This window comes from Cryptomeria japonica, chromosome 6 (assembly GCF_030272615.1).
Source record: "Cryptomeria japonica chromosome 6, Sugi_1.0, whole genome shotgun sequence".
In the NCBI taxonomy this organism is placed as follows: Eukaryota; Viridiplantae; Streptophyta; class Pinopsida; order Cupressales; family Cupressaceae; genus Cryptomeria; species Cryptomeria japonica.
This window is the reverse complement of record NC_081410.1, coordinates 439,524,549-439,535,511: the sequence shown is the minus strand read 5'-3', so window position 1 is coordinate 439,535,511 and position 10,963 is coordinate 439,524,549.

Genomic DNA, 10,963 nt, shown 5'->3' with positions numbered 1-10,963 from the left:
TCTTCACATCAAAAAATGCTAAAGCAGATTCTTATTTTCTCAATACAATCTAGTCATAGGACTTATTTTGTCCCTTTGCTGGGCTCTATACTCTGTTAATCAAACAAGTCTTCAAGCTTCTGTGCTTGGTAATCACTATGTAGTATCCCTGTGCTTACACTTGCCTGCATGCATTGTTTATCAACAGTTCCTTATTTATAAACAATTTGCTAACCGTTGGATCTCCTTGATCACATATCCCATGATCAATCATAGCCATCAGATCTTCAAACTTGACCAGCTTCAATGTATCCTTCAATCTGAAAATGTTTTACCTCACCTTGGAACTTGTGCTAAGATATTGCGGATATGAGCTGTAGATCTTTCTATCGATCTTCCATTGCCATAGATTCTTTAACAACTTCATGCACGACATACCAATCATTTAATCAATTCCAACTCATCAACTTCCTTCATTAAATAACGCTTTTATTCATTTAATGCATTATGTTACAACTCGGTTGCGGCTCGGTAAATACTAAACTTCACTCAGTAGACATTCTGCCTTCATTAACCGATAGTGATAACCTTAGGGTTTACCAATTAGGTTCTTTAGGATTTACCGACTAGGTTCTTTGCTCGGTAACATAGTATAGTATTAACCTTACAATCAACAACATATGTAGGATATCAAAACAATCTAAACATCATGATCTCATCATTGTCTAACTCGGTAATAGTTGCCCATTGAATAAGTTATTTCTCCCCTTATTCATCACAATCTTTCTGTGTCTTTTACCAACATCTTTATACTCATCAAATCATACTTCTTAAGATATGGCAACATCATACTGAATTAGAAAATCAATTTCTTGACATCAATGACAAAATAATAATATTAAGACAGTAAACATCCTTAATCAGTTATATCCATAATCATCAACAACCTTCTCAATATCCTTATTGAAATGCCAACAAACATGACTCTGCAAACCCATGTGACTCAACTCACATACACTAGTGACCCTAAGGAGAGAGTGTCATCGCATGGCTTAAGGTGGTTACCCTAGGTAGGCCTCTGTAGGTCTTGGCCCCCATCCTGGGTTATACTGGTAACCTCTCCCGAATCCCCGGTTCCGTCTAAGCATCATGTAGACCCTACCAATTCCTTTGTGAAGAAAAGGTGGTAGGTTTGCCATTGTAGGCCTTCTCACCACATCTTGAGCCTAAACAAGCACTCAACCATGTGCGAGGCACATTATCTTAGTTTAATATTTTAGCTACCCACCCCCTAATCAATTATTAGGTTATCACTTCTGAACTGAGTTTCGAGGGGTTATCCTACCATCCACTTTGGGCGCGGCCCCTGCTCGAAAGCCACTCTCTCTAATAGGACACTAACAGGAATGGTCTCTCTACAAGAACTCTATGGCGAAACTAACAGCCATAACTAATCCTGATAGATTTATAGGTGAAGGATACATAATCAATAACCTAGGGTTGACGATTTGGAACAAAACACTTAATGGTTCACAACAACATGGTTACACAACAACACCTAACCAAGGGTATAAAACAACCTTTACGACATGACAATAACTCAAAACCAAATCTACAACGTAAATATGCTTTTACCAAAACTACCATTTATACTAAAGATCCATAACAGGCAATCTTTTTTTTTTAAACAGTAAAAAGCATTATATACTTTGCAAATAGAGATATATTAGAAAATGGAAAACACATATTTAATGATAAGAGAATAACATAATTGTCATTTGTCCAAAAAAAATAAAATAAGACCATATTAAAATTTAACTCTCTAATCATATGTTCGAGAATAATTTACAATACCCCCAAATAATGTTTTCAATAGCATAATTAAAATTCCAAATTAGAAATATCTATAATAATATAATATAATAATTTGAATATTTCATTTTCCAATAAAATAACTTTAAATACTCCACAATAACATATGAAATATATATAATAATATAATATAATATAATTACATGAGTATATATTCTTCGAATATAACCCATATAATTATATCATATTTAAATATATATTTGAATATTTCATTTTCCAATAAAATAACTTTAAATACTCCACAATAACACATTAACCAAGAAAATACTATATATATTAAACATTAAAAAAAACCGAATTATCAAGTTTCGGCAGGCATATATCATGGAAGGCAAATGTTTTAAATCTGGCAGTGCCTTGCTAACTGCACAGTAGCAGGTGCTACCTACTACTGTGGGGTAGCAGGCTGTCACCTCCCCCTATTGCATTAAAAAAAATTAATTATTATTTTTTTTTAATTCAATTTAAGTTTTTATCCAAACACAGAGATTAATACAATCTCTCCCTCCACTCTGAGACAACAGAGTCTAATAAAACACAACAAGAATATAAAATTTATATATATTTTTTTTGTTTTCTAAGATTTGCTAATTTGTTTTCTAAAATTTGCTAAGATTTCTTCCATAATATTTATTGGCAATAAATCTTGCCAAAAGATTTAAATTCTAAGACAGAAATGGGATTGATTAAAAAAAACCCAAATTTCTTTAAAAGGGAAAACTTTTTTTACAAACCATAGGAAATAAATTTTAACCCAGATTTCTAAATCCCCTATTTTTTTCTTCTTTTCACAAACAGGAAGAGCACATAATCGCATAACACACAGAGAAAATTATATGCAACAAAGGAGGGTAAATCTAGCAAAATTTTGCCAGGATAACCCCCTATAATTTCACAATATCAAGCTAAATAATACAGAAAGGAAATAATAAAACATTTACATATAAACAAAAATCAAGACTTAACCAAAAATATTTTCTTTTACAATACACACCTAAAAACTACAAAGAAAGGAGAAATACTTGAGCTAATATATAAAAGAAGTAAATAACCAGGCAAAAGCTATCCAAGTTTGGAAAGCTTTCCTGGAGATCTTGAGGAAGAGCTCCTACAATCAGATATCGATGCCAATCCTCACTTCTCCAACATGCATCCAAGAAAATTTTGAAATTTCTTCCTCCAGACTGTCGCCTCCTTCCCATGAACTCTTCCCAAAAAAAATAATCTTTGAAAAATATCTTTTACCCAAACCTTTCTAGGTTGAAAATATTTCCCTTTTTCCCAAAATATAATATTCCCTTTTAAAACTAAAAAGGATTTTATTTTCTAATTCCACAAAAGAAATTGAAATTGCAATTTCCCAAAAATCATTACTTCCCCCCCCAACTTTTTTTTCTTTTCTCATTCCCATTTAATTAACTTTCTATAAAAATAACTAAGGAAAGTAAATCTACTTGATTTTATTTATTTCTAATTTATTTTCAAAATCTGGAGAACAACAAATGTATTTAATTTTATTTATTTTCCCACTAAGGTTTAAATAGAATTATATTTGTACAATCATGAAATTTGCAAACTAATAAAGGAAGGAAAATTTATTTTTAAAATCTAGAGAATAATAAATGCAACTAGTTTATTTTCTACTAAATTTAAATAAAATTATATTTCTAATATAATGCAATTTGCAACTAAATTTAATCACTTCACTTAATTAATTAAATTCATAATCACTAAAGCATTATAATTCATAAATTAAATATGCTAACTTTAAAGTGACGCCATTAGCTCAATTATTTAATTCAATCTACTAGGGCACACAAACTGAGAAGACCCAAACAAAGATTCTGAAAAAGTCAAGCAAACTGACTTGATGACCGAACAAAACCAAAAGGGATGACCGATTGACGACACTCACAAGAGTGTAACAGAGGTACAATTAGAGTCAAGCACTATCTCCTCCACTCCCATCGGACAAGTAAGGCACACTCAAACTTGTGGAGCCAGGTGGAGACGATACCCAGTACTTGTACCTGCAATGACCTGCATCATCGAACCACATATGCATATATACAAATATAGAATACATGACACGCACACCGATGAGGGAGAATCTCAACGTTCCCTGTCTCACTGGAGTGAGTGAAAGAAAATTGTCCCCTCACATCCAATACACTCGCAAACACGCAACATATAATTACACATTGCATAGATAAAGTAAAGTATCAGTACATAACAATAATCCATAGAATACCACAAATCACTAGTATTGAAATACTGCAAATAAATCATGTATCTTATATCTAGAGAAAACATGAAATAATGTCATATAAGTCTGAATAACACATAATGGTAATGTATCCACTGAAAGTAAACAATAGTAAAATATAAGTCTAATAAGTTCAAACGAGGAGGGGTACTACATTCTCCCCCTCAAAACTAGGCTTACTCCTGGAAGCCTAAAATAGATAAGAATAGAGCTCTCTCATCTTCGCTGCATCCTCCCAAGTCATCGAGGTCTCATCATTTGGGTCCCATAGGACCCTTACCTGGTCGATGGTACGACCCCTGAGGGTCAAATCTCGACGTTGAAGAATGTGCACGGGCTCCATGGAAAGTTGTACGTCCTCGACCTGCAAAGAGTTCCAATCAAGAACATGTGTCACATTAGGATGATAAGGTCGAAGAACTGAAACATGAAAGACATCATGGATGTAGGATAGACTTGGTGGCAAGGCAAGACGGTAGGCAATAGGTCCTATCCTCTCAAGGATCTCAAAAGGGCCAACAAAATGAGTTGCCAACTTAGAAACCATTCCATAACAGATCAGACTCTTCTGCGTACACACTCTCAAGAACACACAGTCGCCAACCCTATGAGAATCTACATACTTTTTCTACCTATCATGTGTAGCTACCAAATGCTCATGAATCCGCTCAATCTACTGCTCCGTCTCTCGAAGAATATCCGGTCCCAACTCAAAGGAGTATGACAAGGATGACCATACTATGCCTGAAAGGGGGACATGCCAATGGAGCTATGATATCCATTATAATAAGAAAACCCCACTAGATAAATATAATCCTCCCAACATGACTGTTGGTCCATAACATACATGTGAAGCATGTCCTCCAAAATCTGATTCACTCGCTTGGTCTGACCATCTGTCTTTGGGTGATAAGCTGAACTAAAGTTCAACTGAGTCCCCAAAGAATGTTGAAGTGAGGTCCACAATGGTGAGGTAAAGACAAGATCTCTATCAGAGATGATCCACCTCAGAATCCCATACAGTCTCACCACATCTTCCAAGAAGACTCGTACCACCATTGTTGTTGTATAAGAAGCTCGAATAGGAACAAATTGAGCAACCTTTGTCAATATATTGACAATGACCATGATGGAATCATGACGACATGAAGAGACAGGCAACCCAACAATAAAATCCATGGAAATGATACCCCATTTCCAATCCGGTACCAAATTAGGTTGTAAAAACCCTGCCAAGTGCTGATGCTCCGCCTTCACCCGCTGACACTCTAAACACTTCGACACAAAATCAGCAATGTCGCATTTCATACCAGCCCAATGATAAATCTGTCTAAGATCTGCGTGCATCTTCTTGACACCTGGATGTGCCAAATAAGGTGCACAATGGGCCTCAGTCATGATCAAAATGCGAAGACCCTCCAAAGGAGGTACATAGATCCATCCAAGGTGACAAAGAAGTCCATTTGCCTCAAGGTTATATTTAGAAAATCTACCCTCTAAAGGCCTTCCGAACTCTATCACAGCTCTAACATCCTGATACCAAGAATCCTAAGGAAGAACTCTAAGAATTCTCCCTCTCAAGTCTACTCCAAGGGACAAAGCTGAAACTTCATGCCGTCTACAACTCAAAGAATCTTCCACCATGTTCTCTTTCCCCTAAATATAACAAACCTCAAAATCATACTTGTAGAGGAATTCCATCCATCTCCATTGTTGAGCATTCAAGTTCGGCTGCGTGAAGATATACTGCAAACTGTAGTGATCACTATGCAGCTCAAACCGACGCCCTAACAAGAAATGCCACCATATAACCAAAGCATTCACTACAACTACCAACTCCAAATCATGAATTGGATAGTTTAACTCATGGTTCTTGAGTTTGTGAGACTCATAAGCAACCACATGTCCATCCTGCATAAGCACTGCACCCATACCTTCTAAAGATGCATCGGTGCATACCATAAAATATCTAGATGGATCAGGAAATACCAAAATTGGAGCACTGACAAGGAGTTCCTTTAGGCTACGAAAAGATGACTCACACTGCTTTGACCAAACAAACTTCTTCCCTTTCATCTTAAGAGAAGTAATCGAGTGTCCTAACTGGGAAAAACCCTAAATAAAGCGATGGTAATATCCGGCCAAACCCATAAAATTTTGAATTTCTAAAACATTGGTCGACGTTGGCCAATCAACAATGGCTTGGATCTTTGAAGGGTCCATGGATACACTCTCTCCCGAAACCACATGACCAAGATAGTTCACCTATGACTGGAAGAAGTCACACTTCATCAAGTTGGCACAAAGCTGATTTTCTCTCAAGCACTGTAACACTTGACGCAAGTGACCCTCATGATCTTCCATAGACCTAGAATAAATCAGAATCTCATCCAAGAAGACAAGGACAAAATGATCAAGGTAGGTGTGAAAAACCCCATTCATGAGGCTCATGAAAATTGAAGGTGCATTCGTCAACCCAAATGGCACCACTGTGAACTCATAGTGTCCATAATGAGTACGAAACGCTATCTTATGAATATCTGCATCCTGAATGCACAGCTGATGGTACCTAGATTTCAGGTCAATCTTAGAGAACACCTTGGCTCCCTTTACCTGATCAAAAAGATCATCTATACGAGGCAATGTATATCGATTTTAGATGGTTACCTTATTTAGTTGTCGGTAATCAATGCATAACCGAGGAAAACCATCCTTCTTCTTAACAAAGATAACAGGCGCACCCCAAGGAGAAACACTAGGATGAATGAACCCCTTGGCCAACAATTCTTCTATCTGCAACTTCAACTCACTCAACTCCTAAGTAGTCATCCGATATGGAGCTCTCGAAACAGGTTCTGCACCAAGGACCAAGTCAAAGCGAAAGTCTATGTCTCGCTTTGGAGGCATACTAGGAATATGCAATAGAAACACATCAGCATACTCTCGAAGAATAGGGTGACCATTAGGAGTGATTTCTCAACTCTCTTTTTCATCCACATCCTCAAGAGTAACTACAAAAAGTTGACACCCTCTATGCATGCACTACTTAAGTTGCATAGCGGAAATCATATGTAGGGATATCGGTCTCTATACTCCAACAATCTCCACTTCCTTTCCAAGGTCATCTAAACACTCCATTGTCTTCTTGCGGTAGTCTACACAAGCATTGTGAGATGAAAGCCAATCCATCCCCAAAACAATTCCATAAGAACCCAAAGGAATGACTCGAAGGTTAACTGAGGTAACTATGGTTCCCAGGTCCAACTCACAACTGGGAATAAAGGCATCTACGAAAACACGCACACTTGTATCGAACTCTACTTGCCACCTATCCGCCTACTTAGTAGATGCAAGTCCGCACTGCTCCACAATGGATGAAGAAATGAAAGAATCCAAAGCACTGGAATCAAAGAGTATAGAGATAGGCATTCCACACAACACACCTGCTACCTCAATAATTGTACCCTCATGATCAACCTGGTGGTCATCAATCGCTGCAAACACTCTATGGGATCTACCTGCATCCCCTACTGTAGGCTCTGATGCTGCTGGCCTCTGACTACCTGTCTGGTGAGAACGCTGAGGGCACTGCGCGACTATGTGACCAAACTGCCCACAAGAGAAGCAAGCTCCCCTACCTGGTCCTCTACTTTCTGTTGGCTCACTGGACTGCTGGAAGCTTCCCCTACTAGGGGCATGAGATGCACTCTATGAGGACTATCCTGAAGGACCCTGTCTACTTCTCTACCAGTTCCTATTCTTCCTATACTGAGAATTGCCACCCTGCTGGCCCTGGAATTGTTTCGGTCTTGGTGGTTGATGTTGTTGCTGCTATCCACCCTTAGCGGGTGCCTAAGGACTCCTAAACAGTGCAGCTGGCTAGGACTGGTTCCCATGAACTCTGGGCCCACTGAAAGGTGCACTACCAATCTGTACTCCTGACTGACCACCATGTGCATGGCTAAGGTTCTGCTCAACCAACCTGGCTTTTGCCACTGCTACCTCAACTGAAGCTAGCTCAAACACTCTCACTCCTCCATTGATGCGGTCATTTAGACCCCTCAAGAAGTGTTGAACAAGCATTGCCTCATCATTACCAATCCCGACATACTATTTAAACTCATAGAACCTGTGCTCAAACTGGTCTACTAACATACCATACCGATGCAAAGCATAGAACTCGTTTGCCCGAGTCTGCCTTAACTGGGGTGAGAGAAATCATGCCTTGAATCTCTCCAAAAATATCTCCCATGATATGGTGTTAATGCACATACAAATCTTCTCCTCCTCTAATCTTCACGAGATCGAAGAAAAACTATCGAGACACATGATAGCACATCTCGCCTTGGTGTTGCTACTGTATGGGAACATAGCGAAACACTGATCTAGACTGATAAGCCAGGTCTCTGCCTCGAGACCGGTACCCTTACCATCAAAGAAGGGAGGGTTGGACCTCATCAAGTCCTTTATGTGACCCAAGGAAGCTAGATCTCAGTCAGCTAGGATCTCCCTCCTCCTGGGTGATCTCTCTCTCTCTCTTTCTCTCTCTCTCTCCTCTAGAACTTGCTGATGTGACTCCTCAACCCGATCATGAATAGGCTGATCAACCTTAGGCTTGGTGCCTAACCTGGCCAAAACCTCCTGAAACATCTGTCTCACCTCTTCCCTTTCAGGAACCCGCTCTCCTGCATGTTGTGAATCCTGATGGACAGACTGTTTTGGCTTGACACTCACATGAGTGGGTGGTGGTGAAGGACTATGACAGTTAGAACCATGGCCCTGTCCTCCACCTCCGCCTCTATTGCGACCACCCATACGACCACCTCCCCTAGATTTCCTAGCCATCACCTAGCACTACAAAAGAGAAAATGGTTTAGATCTAAGACAAGGATAAAACAAGGGAAACACAAACATTAAGACCTAAGAAAAAGGGTCAAGCTAAATGGGCTAACTACAAACCCAAAGTACCCAGTGTTGAAACCTGGCTCTGATACAAAATGTAATGCCCTGCCAGGAACCCTATAGGGAAACGTCACATCTAGGCAACTAAAAGGTGAAATAGAAATATATATATATATTAGAAGATTAAGTACATTAATTATAGCATTGCACGTTTATTAACACAACATAAGTCTAACAAATGCTATTCTAAAGGGTTACCAATGAAGATTACTTCGAAACTAAACAACTACAAAAGGTTAATCCAATTATCCATCTAATTAGGAAATTCAATTGCAATTAATAAAACCATTCTTATAAAACTGAATTTTATATTGAAATATGTAAAGTGTTACAATACATTTATTTTCAATGATTCATTTACACATAAGAAGAAAGATAGTTGAAATAACATACATTCCAATGAATTAAGATTACAATATTCAATAATTACATGGCTTCCAATAATACAAATGAAATACATAGGTTAAAATGCCAAGGTTACATAGTTTACTGATACAATGACCACATGGTCTCAATGATACAATAATCTTGAACAAGAGCTGATACATGAGTCACGAACCAAGAAACACTAGCGAAGCTGATCCTTGCATGACAGTATGAACACAAATATCCAATGGGAAGTGGCACTACCACCCGCCCATGTGATCCCAAAGTGGAACCACCCCACCATTCTGGGAGATAGCAAAAGACCCTCAAGCAAGAAAAACAAGACAAGTACAATAGTATAACATGACTCCGCAAACCCATGTGACTCAAATCACATACACTAGTGACCCTAAGGAGAGAGTGTCATCGCATGGCTTAAGGTGGTTACCCTAGGTAGGCCTCCATAGGTCCCGATCCCCATCCAGGGTTATCCTCGTAACCTCTCCCGAACCTTCGGCTCCATCTAAGCATCATGCGGACCCTACCAATCCCTTCGTGAAGACAAGGTGGTAGGTTTGTCATTCTAGGCCTTCTCACCACATCCTGAGCCTATACTAGCACTCAACCACGTGCGAGGCACATTATCTTAGTTTAATATTTTAGCTACTCACCCCCTAATCAATTATTAGGTTATCACTTCTTAACTGACTTTCGAGGGGTTATCTTGCCATCCACTTTGGGCACGGCCCCCGCTTGAAAGCCACTCTCTCTCATAGGACACTAACAGGAATGGTCTCTCTATGAGAACTCTATGGTGAAACTGATAGCCATAACTAATCCTAATAGATTTACAGGTGAAGGATACACAATCAATAACCCAAGGTTGACCATTTGGAACAAAACACTTAATGGTTTACAACAACAAGGTTACACAATGACACCTGACCAAGGGGTATAAAACAACCTTTACGACATGACAATAACTCAAAACTAGATCTACAACATAAATATGCTTTTACCAAAACCACCATTTATACTAAAGATCCATAACATGCAATCTTTTTTTTTAAATAGTAAAAAGCGTTATATACTTTGCAAATACAAATATAGCAAAAAATGGAAAACACATCTTTAATGATAAGAGAATAACATAATTGTCATTTGTCCAAAAAAAATTAAATAAGACCATATTAAAATTTAACTCTCTAATCATATGTTCGTGAATAATTTACAATACCCCCAAATAATGTTTTCAATAACATAATTAAAATTCCAAATTAGAAATATTTATAATAATATAATATAATAATTTGAATATTTCATTTTCCAATAAAATAACTTCAAATACTTCACAATAACATATGAAATATATATAATAATATAATATAATTACATGAGTATATATTCTTTGAATGTAACCCATATAATTATATCATATTTAAATATATATTTGAATATTTTATTTTCCAATAAAATAACTTTAAATACTCCATAATAAAACATTAACCAAGAAAATAC